Source organism: Heterodontus francisci, chromosome 18 (genome assembly GCF_036365525.1).
Source record: "Heterodontus francisci isolate sHetFra1 chromosome 18, sHetFra1.hap1, whole genome shotgun sequence".
Taxonomy (NCBI): Eukaryota; Metazoa; Chordata; class Chondrichthyes; order Heterodontiformes; family Heterodontidae; genus Heterodontus; species Heterodontus francisci.
Genome location: NC_090388.1, coordinates 558,040 through 572,701, shown reverse-complemented (window position 1 = coordinate 572,701; position 14,662 = coordinate 558,040).

Here is a 14,662-nt window from a genome sequence, read left to right as displayed (position 1 = left end):
GGCTGTTCACCCTCCCCCTTCAGAATGTTCTGCAGCCGATCTGAGACATCCCTGACCCGTGCACCTGGGAGGCAACATACCATTCTGGAGTCTCGTTTTTGACCACAGAACCGCCTATCTACTCCCCTTACAATCGAATCCCCTATGACTATAGCCCTTGCACTCTTTTTCCCGCCCTTCTGAACAGCAGAGCCAGCCACGGTGCCATGAACCTGGCTACTGCTGCCTTCCCCTGGTGAGCCATCTCCCTCAACAGTATCCAAAACGGTATACCTGTTGTGGAGGGAGATGACCGCAGGGGACACCTGCGCTGCCTTCCTGCTCTTTCTATGCCTTTTGGTCACCCATTCCCTTTCTCCCTCAGCAATCCTAATCTGCGGTGTGACCAATTCGCTAAACGTGCTATCCACGACCTCCTCAGCATCGCGCATGCTCCAAAGTGAGTCCATCCGCAGCTCCAGAGCCGTCATGCGGTCTAACAAGAGCTGCAGCTGGACACACTTCCTGCATGTGAAGGAGTCAGGGACATCAGCCGTGTCCCTGAGCTCCCACACTGAGCAAGAGGAGCATGACACGGGTCTGAGATCTCCTGCCATTTTTAATCTTAAGCTTAACTTAGTTAAATGAAAAAGGAACGAAAAGTTTTTACCAATCACACGATAAAAAAAAAAGAGAAATAGAAAAAGCCTTACCTTATCTACACACCACCGAGTCCTTTATTTTTGGTTAGAGGAGGAGGGCGGGTGGGAGACACTACCCGTGTACTGTCTCGGGTTCAGAAACGGCCCAAATATATAGGGTTTTACTTACCCAGCAGCCCCCTGGTCTCTGCCGAAAACAAAAGGAAATTAAGTTTACTTTGAAACTGACCTTCCTAGCTGATCACTCGCTCGCACTCTCTGCTCCCGGATAAGCTGCTGCAATGAAAGGCAAGTTATTTTAAATGACCCAAATATATAGGGTTTTACTTACCCAGCAGCCCCCTGGTCTCCGCCTAAAACAAAAGGAAATTAAGTTTACTTTGAAACTGATCTTCCCAGCTGATCACTCGCTCGCACTCTCTGCTCCCGAAAAAGCTGCTGCAATGAAAAAAAAAAGAAAAAAAAAAAAGTACTGCCGTGATGTCCTCCCTAATCAATAGTGCAACTCCCCATCCTCTCTTACCTCCACCTCTGTCACGCCGGAAGGATCGGTATCCCAGAACATTGAGCTGCCAGTTCATTTTCAGGGTGGCAAACTGGAACTAGTGGAGTGCCACAGGGATCAATGCTGGGGCCTCAATTACTTATGATCTATATTAATGAGTTGGATGAAGGGAGCGAGTGTGTTGTGGCCAAATCTGCTGACAGTACAAAGACAGGTAGGAAACCTATGCGCAGTCTTAGATAGAACAATTTCAGGGCAGGGAGGCAGAAAATTAACAAGTGACTCTGAAAGACAGAAGAAGCAAAGGTTAAAAAGTGTGTGGAACAGGAATTTGGCAGTGTTAAAGTGTATTTATTTAAATGCAACGAGTATAGTAAATAAAGCCGATGAGCTGAGGGCACAGATAGACACATGGCAACACAACATCATTGCTATAACGGAAACTTGGCTTAAAGAGGGGCAAGAATGGCAGCTCAACATCCCTGGATATACAGTTTTCAGGTGGGATAAAGAGGGGGATGAAAAAAGAGGGGGTGCAGCATTATTAGTGAAGGAATCAATAACAGCTTTGAGGAGGGATGATGTCATGCTGGGTCCCCACCTGCCAAGAATGAGGCATATTAATTTCGCCATATGGACATTAAATTTCAATTTGTTGCTGGGAAGAAGAGAAGGCCCATGACAAGAGCTGCCAGGTTTGGATGGAGGACATTTGCATACCAATAGGCAGAATTATCCAATTCAACCCACAATGGATGTTGATCACCAGACAGTGAGGGGGTGGGGAAGCGTATTCCAGGGCGTGCTGGGGTGTTGCAATCCACAGGGGCCAGGACTGGTTGGACCAGCTGGCCACATGACTAACTAGCTGTTCCAGGGCTTTTTTTGAACTAGCCACAGAGAGTTTGGGCAGAAAGACTGTTTGCTCTTGGACTGAGAAGATCTCTCCTGGCTGCTCCCATCACTTTCTCACAAGCCTTGGAATCCACTGAAGACACATGATCCCCAAGAGAGAAAAGTCTCCTGCTGCAAACAAGGTTTAAGAAGAATACTGGGCCCCAACGAAAAGCAAGATCTACCTCCAATCAAGGACTCTACAGTGAGCTCGAAGAACCATAACAAAAACTCTTCAGATATTGCCTCAAATTTTTTCACTTTATTTCTTCTGTTCTTTTCTGTCTCTATTTGCATGTGTGTATTGCGTATGCATGCTGGCATGGGCATGCTGTTTATGCATAGGCATCAACGAATTAGAGTTTAAGTTCAAGTTTAATAAATTTCAACTTTTCTTCTTTAAACCTAAGAAAACCTGTTTGTGCTGGTTTCTTTGCCTTATAATTGGAAAGCAGTGAACAAGGACTCACCAAGGAGGAGCTAAAAAATAAAACCCTGTTACAGTAAGACCAGGTAAAGACAGAAAGGGAACCCCTAGACATCTCACTCACCGGGTCATAACAGATGACATGCTAAATGAATCATCAAACGAGGCCATATAGATGGAGCTCAGAAATAGAAAAAGGGGCAGCCACACCACTAGGAGTGCGATATAGACCCACAAATAGTGAGAGGGAGATAGAAAAGCAAATATGTAGGCAAATTTCTGAGTGCAAAAACTATAGGGCTATAATAGTTGGGGATTTCAACTACCCCAATATCAAGTGGGATTATAAACAGTGTGAAGGGCACAGGGGGGATGAAATTCTTGCACTGCGTTCAAGAGAACTTTTTTAGCCAGCAAGTAACAAGCCCAACGAGAGGGGGTGCAATTCTAGATTTAGTCTTTGGTAATGAAACTGGGCAAGTGGATGAAGTAACAGTGGGTGACCATTTTGGAGACAGTGACCATAATACAGTAAGTTTTAGTATAATCATGGAAAAGGACAAAGATAAAACAGGAGCAAAAGTTCTAAATTGGGGGAAGGCAAATTTTGCGACCTGGTGAATGTGGACTGGATACAGCTACTTGAAGGAAAATCAGTGGCAAACCCATGGGAGGCATTCAAAAACGAGATACTACAGGAACAGCGTAGGCATGTCCCCACAAAGATAAAGGTTGTACTTCCAAATCTAGAGCCCCCTGGTTATCTAGAAGCTTACAGGGTAAGTTAAAGCAGAAAAAGAAAGCTTATGATGATCACAAAAATCTTCATACTTTAGAAAGCCTGGAGGAGTATAGAAAGTGCAGGGGTGAAGTAAAAAAGGAAATTAGAAAAGCAAAGAAGGGACATGAAAAATTGGCAGGTAAAATCAAGGAAAACCCAAAGATATTTTATCAGTACATTAAGAACAAGAGGATAACTAAGGAAAGGGTAGGGCCTATCGGAGATGTACAAGGTAACTTGTGCGTGGATGCAGAAGATCTGGGCAGAGTTCTTTGGCTCTATCTTCATAAAGGAGAGGGTTGTTGCAGACATTGTAGCTAAAGAGGAGGAGTGTGAAATATTAGATATGATAAGCATGATGAGAAAGGAAGTACTGGAGCGTCTGACATCCTTGAAAGTGGATAAATCGCCAGGGCCGGATGGATTGCATCCAGGTTGTTAAAGGAAGCCAGGGAGGAAATAACGGATGCTCTGAGGATTGTCTTCAAATCCTCACTAGATACAGGCGTGGTACCAGAGGATTGGAGGTCTGTGAATAAGGAACAGCCATCATTGAAGACTGAAGGCTAACATCAAAATCAAAAATGCACATTGAACACTTTCTGAAATGCATTGCAATCATCAATGCATTCCTGCCATATGCCTCCAATAAACATCTTCCTTTTCAAATGAAACCAAGCAAATGATTTACGAGAGTGCATTAAATATTACGTTAAATAAACATGTATTGAAAATTCAGCAATCTGTGCATTCATGCTCAGACCTGTTTCTTTTCATGTTCCCTACTACTACGCCTAGGTACAACCCTGACATTAGCAGCTGAGTTGGAGGCAGTCTGCTCAGTGCGCTGCCCCATTGCTGTGGATGACTGTGGCGGGTGTCCTCTGGAGGCCTTGATGGCTCCATCCTACAGCGGGTCTGCAGAGTTGTATGATCGCTTCAAGAGTGATGGCCCTTTAAGATTGCAGCATGCTAATGAGCTTAGTTTTTTAAAATTCATTCATGGGATGTGGGCGTCGCTGGCTAAGCCAGCATTTATTGCCCATCCCTAATTGCCCTTAAACTGAGTGGCCATTTCAGAGGGCATTTTAAGAGTCAACCACATTGCTGTGGATCTGGAGTCACATGTAGGCCAGACCAGGTAAGGACGGCAGATTTCCTTCCCTAAAGGACATGAGTGAACCAGATGGGTTTTTACAACAATAGACAATGGCTTCATGGTCACACTAGACTAGCTTTTTAATTCCAGATTTTATTAATTGAATTAAAATTTCACCAACTGCTGTGGTGGGATTCGAACCCACGTCTCCAGAGCATTAGCCTGGGCCTCTGGGCTGCCAGTCCAGTGACATTACCACTACGCCACCGCCTCCCCTAGTACCAAGATGTAGTCATGTGACTAGAAGCCATAGTCACTCTGTAACCGTAACACCTTAGACAAAGGTTCTGTACATAGTTTGCTCTGTATTGTATATATTAGTTTAGCTGTTAGAGATCTTCAAGGCACTGGAATCCACGTAGCTTATTGTGCTCCTTAAGATAACACAAAGAACACATGACATGCAGCACTGGTGCTTGAGTATCCCCCATGTGCTCACCTGCTGGAGGTAAGGGGGGTCAATGTCGGGAGTGGGGGGGTGGGGTGGGGAAAGGGTGAGATGCCACTTACCCTGGGGTGCATTGAGAGGAAGGCCCCGGGGGAGCTGGCACGCGCTCCTCCTCCATCTGGGTGCATGATGGCACCTGCCTATCTCCCTGAGGGGAAGGAGCACTTGGAGGGAGGTCCAGGTTTCTCGTCCCCTTCTCGTTTAGACTCTACTACATGGAGCCCAAGGTAACAGCGATGGAGTGCAGGTCAGATTGCGTATGGCTCAAGTGCTCAACCAGACTCACCACGGAGCTCGCCTGCCTCTCAACTGAGGACGCCATATTTATTTATTTATTTATTTTTTATTTAGAGATACAGCACTGAAACAGGCCCTTCGGCCCACCGTGTCTGTGCCGACCATCAACCACCCATTTATACTAATCCTACACTAATCCCATATTCCTACCAAACATCCCCACCTGTCCCTATATTTCCCTACCACCTACCTATACTAGTGACAATTTATAATGGCCAATTTACCTACCAACCTGCAAGTCTTTTGGCTTGTGGGAGGAAACCGGAGCACCCGGAGAAAACCCACGCAGACACAGGGAGAACTTGCAAACTCCACACAGGCAGTACCCGGAATCGAACCCGGGTCCCTGGAGCTGTGAGGCTGCAGTGCTAACCACTGCGCCACTGTGCCGCCCATATGCTGATATGGCTAGGATATGGCAGACGTCATGGCTTGTATGGACTCCTCCATGGCATGATCAAAGCCACGCATGACCTCAGGCATCTCCGACATATTTTCCACATGACTTTGCTGCACATCCAGCAGACTTCTCGTAGCAACAAACAAGGATCATCATGAGATTGGGGCTCAGCAGAGGCCTGGTCCCCTGTTATCCTCTTCAAACAACAACAAAATTAACTATTTATTAATAAACCAAGTTTTAAACAATAATGAGATAAATCTATATGTATAAAAAGATTTTAAAACTTCATATTCGTCCTAACCCTTATGTACACACACATACATTCAAAAACTAATGGTTAACTGGTTTTAAATGTTGTTTTAAGTTGCTTAGGAGTAATAAAATAATTAGTTGTCATAGTCTGGTAGGAAATTTCTGGATCGTTGAGGTGTCTCAGAGTCGAATAGTCAGATGCCCTTCAAAGTCTCTTCAGGTGAGTTTGATGAACAGTCTGTGATGGGTAGACATTCAAGGCCATTTGTCTGCAGCAGGCGTCACACCGATCTTTCAGCAAAAGGCTGTAGCAACAGGTCTACTTGGATTTTTAAGTCGCTGTCTAATAGTAAGAGCTTTCTTGATTTCGGGATCTCCCAAAAATACAAAAGGCAACAGGAATCACTCTTGAGGCAGGGATTCTTGAGACTGGAGGCAGTAGAAATCCATTACCTTTAAAATGTAGGGGCTTTCTCTCTGCAAAACAGTGTTCCTCTACAGAGTGTAGCAACTCCTCTTTTCCTGGATCTTTTCTCTCTCTTCAGGCAGATCAAAACCACACTTTAAATGTAGAATTTCTTTTGAAGAGATGAAAAGCTTCTGTTGCAGAGAGGGTATATCTTTTCTCTGGTCTACAAACACAAATCCCAGCCAGCTCACTGCTAGCTGCTTCCAGCTCCCTGGTTTGTTTCACGCTAGAAAACTGAAACCTTGTAACAACCAGGTCACAAGACAGTCATAAATCTTCCTGTTGCTTGGATACAAGTTTCACAGCCTGCACACTTCAAACACCAAGTGTCAGCATTCAGTGTTCACAGAAAGTCCTTTGTTCTAAGTCTTAAAGGCACACAGACCTCTTAGTTTTTCAAAAAAACCCAAAACTCTCGGGACAACATATCCATGCACATCAACAATGCCAATCATCATCTTTGTGCACAATCATTTAGTTTATGGCACCGAGGCTGCTCACACATTCCACTGCATGCCTTGTCTACTCTCTGTCTTAAAGGCATGGAGCCAGGGAGGAAAACAATGAAACAGCTTTGTCAAGACCACTTACCCTCACCAACCTGAGTAAGTCATTGATACATTTCCGACACTGAACCCAGGTTCCCCGCGTTACCCCACAGTTTGAGACCTCTTCTGCTACCTCCATCCAGGCCGCCTTCATCAGGCGGGAGGGTCTTCTGACTCCATCTGCAGGGAAGAGGACCTCCCGCCTTTCCCTGATGGCCTGGAGGGGAAACTGCATCAATGAACCGCGAGGCAGGACATTGTCTGCTCACTGACATTTGCTTTGCTTTTGCTGCAGGGGAAGAAAAATAGGGAGTTGGTGGTGGGGTTGACAAAGTAAGGAAAGAAAAAACATTTACAAGTATGTAAACAATGTAATTTTGGTAACTCTGAAGTGACTTACACAAAATGAAGGCTGCTGCTCCTTGAGGCTGCTTTATAGCCCCGGTGCTCATGGTGCTTGACCCAGTGATGGTGGGTTCCACCAATGAAAGGCCGACCCCATCGCATGATCGCATGTATCTCCCGTGCCCATTGCTGCACTGTTCATTTTGATTAAGAAGTCATATTGAATCCTTTCCTTTATTAGCCGAGGTATAGAATACAAGAGCAGGGAGGTTATGCTGGAACTGTATAACTCATTGGTTAGGCCGCAACTTGAGTACTGTGTGCAGTTCTGGTCACCTCATTACAGAAAGGATGTAATTGCACGAGAGAGGGTACAGAGGAAATTTACGAGGATGTTGCCAGGACTGATAAAATGCAGCTATGAGGAAAGATTGGATAGGCTGGGGTTGTTCTCCTTGGAACAGAGAAGGCTGAGGGGAGATCTGATTGAAATGTACAACATTTTGAGGGGCCTGGATAGAGTGGAAGTGAAGGGTCAATTCACCTTAGCAGAGAGGTCAGTGACGAGGGGGCATAGATTTAAAGTGATTGGTAGAAAAATTAGAGGGGAGATGAGGAAAAACTTTTTCACCCAAAGGGTGGTGTGGGTCTGGAACACTCTGCTTGAAAGGGTAGTTGAGGCAGAAATCCTCACTCATTCAAAAGGAGTCTGGATATGCACCTGAAGTGCCGTAATCTGCAGGGCTACGGACCAAATGCTGGAAGGTGGGGTTATAATGGGTGGATCATTTTTCGACCAGCACAGACACGATGGGCCAATTGGCCTCTTTCTGTGCCTTAAACTTTCTATGATTCTATATAGAATTGCGTGGGATATGAGAAAAATTGTGGAAGCGGAAGTTACAGCAACATCCGATTCCGCCATCAGGAACAATGCGGAACACATAAAATCCTGGCCCTAATGTGATCCACAGTTGAACCACTTTTTCTGTGAGGTTTTTGTGCCTTAAAGGAATGTATATTTGTTGCAAATTATGTGTTAATTCTTCAAATGTTAGCCATTGCTTGTCTACCATTACATCTTTTAAAGCAGTTTTCTAATCTTCTTTAGACAACTTGGCCCTCATAGCAATATGGTTTGCTTTGTTTAGATTTAAGACCCTAGTTTTGGACTTAACTAAATGCCTTCTGGAAGTCCATATAAATAATATGCGCAGTGGTTAGCACCACAGCCTCACAGTTCTAGGGACCCGGGTTCAATTCTGGGTACTACCTGTGCGGAGTTTGCAATTTCTCCCTGTGACCGCGTGGGTTTTCGTCGGGTGCTCCGGTTTCCTCCCACAGCCAAAGACTTGCAGGTTGATAGGTAAATTGGCCATTGTAAATTGCCCCTAGTGTAGATAGATGGTGGGGACGTGGTAGGGAATATGGGATTAATGTAGGGTTAGTATAAATGGGTGGTTGCTGGTCGGCACAGACTCGGTGGGCCAAAGGGCCTGTTTCAGTGCTGTATCTCTAAATAAATATCCATGGACAGTCCCTGTCCACTATTTTAGTGACCTTTTCAAAAAATTCAAACAGGTTTGGAGGCAGGACCTACCCTTTACAAAATCATGCCCACTTTCTCCAGTCAGCTGAAAATTGTCAAGGTGTTAAATCACTCCGTCCATAATTATAGACTCTAATAATTTCCCGACAACAGATGTTAGCCTAACTGTTCTATAATTCTCTGTTTTCCCTCTCCTTAATTACCAAGTGACATGCACAATTTTCCAATCTAAAGGAATGATTCCCAATTTGAGAGAACTTTGGAAGATTATAGTTAAGGAATCTGCAATGTTCTCACCTACTTCCTTTAAAACCCTGGAATGTAAACCATATGGTCCTGGGGATTTGTCACTCTCGAGTGCCATTATTTCCTTAATCACTGTCACTGTTACTTTGTTAATGTTAATTCTGGTGAGTGCTCGACTCTGATTCAATATTAGTTTCCTCGGGATGCAAAGTAATTATTGAACGTTAATACATTACCAAAATACTGCTGATGCTGGAAATCTGACATAAAAGCAGAAAATGCTGGAAATATTCAGCAGGCTTGGCAGCATTCTATGGAGCGAGAAATGGAGTTAAAGTTTCAGGTGATGACCCTTCACAGAACTGGGAGAAGTTAGATATGTAATAGGTTTTAAGTAAGTCAAATGGAGGAAGGTGGAAAACGAATAACAGGGAAGGTCTGTGATAGGGCAAAAGATGGGAGACATTAAATTATAGGACATAGGAAATAGGAGCAGGAGTAGGCCATTCGGCCCCTCGAGCCTGCTCTGCCATTTAACTAGAACATGGCTGATCTTCTACCGCAACGCCATTTTCCTGTACTATTCCCATATCCCTTGATATCTTTAATAGCTAGAAATCTATTGATCTCTGTTTTGAATATACTCAATGACTGAGCCTCCACAGCCCTCTGGGGTACAGAATTTCACAGATTCACCACCCTCTAAGTGAAGAAATTCCTCCCCATCTCAGTCCTAAATGCCCTACCTCTTATTCTGAGAGTGGGTCCCCTGGTTCTAGATCCTCCAGCCTGGGGAAACATCCTTCCTGCATGCAATCCCTCTAAGAATTTTGTATGTTTCCATGTGATCACCTCTCATTCTTTTAAACTCTGGAGAATACAGGCCCAGTCTCCTCAATCTCTCCTCATAGGACAATCCCACCATCCCAGGAATCAGTCTGCCTGCCACGTTTCCTACATTACAACAGTGACTACACTTTAAAAGTAACTTAATTGGCTGTAAAGCACTTTGAGACATCCGGTGGTCATGAAAGGCACTAAAATAAACTTCATTCCTTCCTTCCTTCCTCCCTTCTTCCCTCCCTGTGTCCCTTCCTTTGTTCCTTATCACTGAACACAAGAAATAGGAGTAGGAGTAGACCATATGGCCCATTGAGCTTCCTCCGCCATTCAATATGATCATGGCTGATCTTAGGATTCAATTCCACTTTGCCACCCACTCCCCATATCCCTTGATTCCCTGAGAGACCAAAAAACTGTCCAACCCAGCCTTAAATATATTCAATGATGGAGCATCCACAACCCTCTGGGGTAGAGAATTCCAAAGATTCACAACCCTGTTAGTGAAGTAATTTTTCCTCTTCTCAGTTGTAAATGATCGGCCCCTTATCCTGAGACTGATCCCCTGTGTTTTAGATTCACCGACCAGCGGAAATAATCTCTCAGTGTCTACCCTATAGGGCCCCTTTTAAATCTTATATGTTTCAATTAGTTCACCTCTCATTATCCTAAACTCCAGAGAATACAGGCCCAGTTTACTTAGTCTCTCATCATAGGACAACCCCCTCATCCCAGGGACCAATCTAGTGAACCTTCGCTGCACTGTCTCCAATGCAAGTATATCCTTTCCTAAATGTGGAGACCAAAACTGCACACAATATTCCAGATATGGTCTCACCAAAACCCTGTACAATTGTAGCAATACCGACCTGAAACATGAACCCAATGTCATGCAGGCCCCCACTTGCCAAGACTGAGGCACACATTATTTCACCACATGAACATTAAAACTTAAAATTGCAGCTGGGAAGAAAAGAGGGCCTATCGCAAGGAATGGCCAGGCCCCTGACTGGAAAGACATTTGCATGCTAGCAGACAGTGTTGGAACAAGGGACCCAGTACTTGCTTCCCCAATACACAGAAGAAGTGGTCAGACCAGTTTGGACACATGACTGACTGTTGGAGTTTTTTGAATTTGAACTTGCTGAGAAAAAGAACTCAGAAAGCTCTTTGCTCCTGGACTGAAAGAACCTCTCTCCTGTCTGCTCCAATCTCTTTCTCACGGAACTGAAGACCTATTGAAGACACATGAACCCCAAGAGAGAAAAGTCTCCTACAGTGAAGAAAGTTTAAGAAGAATAATGGGACCCAACAAAAAGCAAGACTACTTACAAAAGGACTGCACTGAGCTCAAAGCACAGTAAAAACCCCTCTTCAGAGATTGCCTCAAATTTTTTTACTTTATTTTTCTTCTGCTCTTTTTGTCCCTATTTGCATGTGCGTATCGTGTATGCATGCTAGCGTGGGGTGCATTGTATATCTGTAGACATGAACCATATTAGCGTTTAAGTTTAAGGTTTAATAAATTTCACTTTCCTTCTTTAAACTTAAGAAAACCTGGAGTACTCATTTCTTCGCCTTATAATTGGAAATCTGTGAACAAGGATTCCCAAAGGGGGAGCTCAAAACACAGTGTGTTTAAAATTAAATCCTGTTACAATAAGATCAGGTGAAGACAGTAAAAGACCCCGAGACACCTTTCTCACCTGATTGTAACATCAATTATTCAACATGTCTGCCTTTTCATTGATTCTATCACCATTAACAGGTTTCAAGGGGCCCGCATTGCTGCTGACCACCATCTTTTCCCAATATAATTTTTTAAAAATTGCATTGATTTTGAAATCCCTTGCAAGTTTCTTTTCACACTCCGTTTTTGCAGCTCTTACTGTTTTGTCACCTTTTGTTGTTCTTTGTCTCTCTCCTAGTCATCAGGATCTGTACTATTTTTTGCATTTTTGTATGTTTTTTCTTTTAGTTTTAGTGGAACCTTTGCCTTTCAGGGTCATTGTCTGGCAAGCCCACACCTGCCTAGAATGAGGAAAATTAATTTTGCCACATGAACATTGATTTTAAACTGCTGTTGGTGAAGAAAGAACTTGCTTTAAAAAACAATTGGAAACTTTGGCTGGAGAGAGACATTAGCATATCATGTAGGAAGGACAGACAAAAAGCAAAAGGCGGTGGAATTGCATTGCTGGTTAAAGAGGAAACTAACGCAATAGTGAGGAAGGATATTAGCTCTGACGATGTGGAATCTGTGTGGGTAGAGCTGAGAAACACTAAGGGGCAAAAAACGTTAGTGGGGGTTGTCTATAGACCCCCAAACTGTAGTGGTGATTTTGGGAATGGCATTAAACAGGAAATTAGAGACACATGCAATAAAAGAACATCTGTAATTATGGGTGATAATAAATCTGCATATAGATTGGGCAAATCAAATCAGTCACAATACCATAGAGGAGGAATTCATGGAGTGTATACGGGATGGTTTTCTGGACCAATACGTTGAGGAACCAACTGGAGAACAGGCCATCCCAGACTGGGTATTGCGTAATGAGAGGAATAATTGACAGTCTAGTTGTGCGAGACCCCTTGGGGATGAGTGACCATAATATGATAGAATTCTTCATCAAGATGGAGAGTGATGTAGTTGATTCTGAGACATGGGTCCTGAGTCTTCGTAAAGGAAACTACAAAAGTATGAGGCGCGAGTTGGCTATGATGGATTGGGAAACGTTACTTAAAGGGACGACGGTGGATAGGCAATGGCAAACATTTAAAGAGCGCATGGATGAACTGCAACAATTGTTTATTCCTGTCTGGCACAAAAGGAAAACGGGAAAGGTAGTACTGTATACAGTTCTGTTCGCTACACTATAGGAAGGATGTGATTGCAATGGAGAGGGTGCAGAGGAGATTCACCAGGATGTTGCCTGGGCTGGAGCATTTCAGCTATGAAGAGAGACTGGATAGGCTAGGGTTGTTTTCCTTAGAGCAGAGAAATCTGAGGGGGGACCTGATTGAGGTATACAAAATTATGAGGGGCATTGATAGGATACATAGGAAGAAAGTTTTTTCCCTTAGTGGAGAGGTCAATAACTAGGGGGCATAGATTTAAGGTAAGGGGCAGAAGGTTTAGAGGGGAGTTGAGGAGAAATTTTTTCACCCAGAGGGTGGTTGGAATCTGGAACGCACTGCCTGAAGAGGTGGTAGAGGCAGGAACACTCACGACATTGAAGAAGTATTTAGATGAACACTTGAATCGCCATAACATGCAAGGCTACGGGCCAAGTGCGGAGAAATGGGATTAATTAAGACGGCTGCTTGATGGTTGGCACAGCGTGTTGGGCCGAAGGGCCTGTTTCTGGGCTGTAAAACTCTATGACTCTATGACTCTATTGCAATGGATAGAAAATTGGTTGGCAGACAGGAAAGAAAGAGTAGGGATAAATGGGTCTTTTTCCGAATGGCAGGCAGTGACTAGTGGGGTACCCCAGGGATCGGTGCTAGGACCCCAGCTATTCACAATATATATTAATGATTTAGATGAGGAAACTAAATGTAATATCTCCAAATTTGCAGATGACACAAAACTGGTTGGGAGGGAGAGTTGTGAGGAAGTTGCAGAGAGGCTTCAGGGTGATTTGGACAAGTTGAGTGAGTGGGCAAATGCATGGCAGATGCAGTATAATGTGGATAAATGTGAAGTTATCCACTTTGGTAGCAAAAACAGGAAGGCAGATTATTATCTGACCGGCTATAAACTGAGAGAGGGGAATATGGGTGTCCTCGTACACCAGTCGCTGAAGGTAAGTATGCAGGTGCAACAGGTGATAGCTCTTGGGTTTAAAGGGATCAAAGGATATGGGGCGAAAGCGGGAACAGGTTACTGAGTTGGATGATCAGCCATGATCATAATGAATGGCGGAGCAGGCTCGAAGGGCCGAATGGCCTATTCCTGCTCCTATTTTCTATGTTTCAGACAGTACTTCAAAGGACAAAGGAGCGATTCCCTGCTCAGATTTAATCTACAATGGACTTTTGATTATCAGATGTTGAAGCATTCCAGGTTAACTACTAAGATGGCCGAATATATAAACAGACGTGATCAGGTCAGTTTAGTCACATGACTGGCTGACTGTTCTATTTTTTTGAATTTGTACTGGCCAAAGGGTGAAAACTCAGAAGGCTGTTCGCTCCTGGACTGAAAAAGTCCTCTCTCCTGTCTGCTCTCATCTCCCTCTTACCCGCTTCGGAAACTAATGAAGACACATGAACCCCAAGAGAGAGAAGTCTCCGACAGTGAACAAGGTTTAAGAATAACATTGGGCCCCAATGAAAAGCAAGAATACCTACAATCAAGAACCCTACAGCGAGCTTGAAGCACAGTAAAAAGAAAACCCTCTTCAGAGATTGCCTCAAACCTCTCTGTTTTATTTTTTCTTCTCTTTACTGTCTCTATTTGCATGTGCGTATCGTGTATGCACGCTAGCATGGGGCGCAGCGTGTATCCGGAGGCGTTAACTGAGTTAGAGTTTAAATTTAAGGTTTAATAAATTTCACTTTTCTTCTTTAAACCTAAGAAAATCTGGTGTGCTCATTTCTTCACCTTATAATTGGAAAGTGGTAAACAAGGGGGAGGTGGGAGGTCAAAACACGGTGTGTTTAAAAATCAAACCCTGCTACAATAAGACCAGGTGAAGGCAATAAAAGACCCCGAGACACCTTTCTTACCTGGTCATAACAATTATAAACTGGTTCTTTATCACATTAAATTGTTTTTTTTTAAAACTACCCACTGATCTTCTGTAGTTCTACCTATTAACAAACTTGCCCAGTTTACTGTGTACAGTCC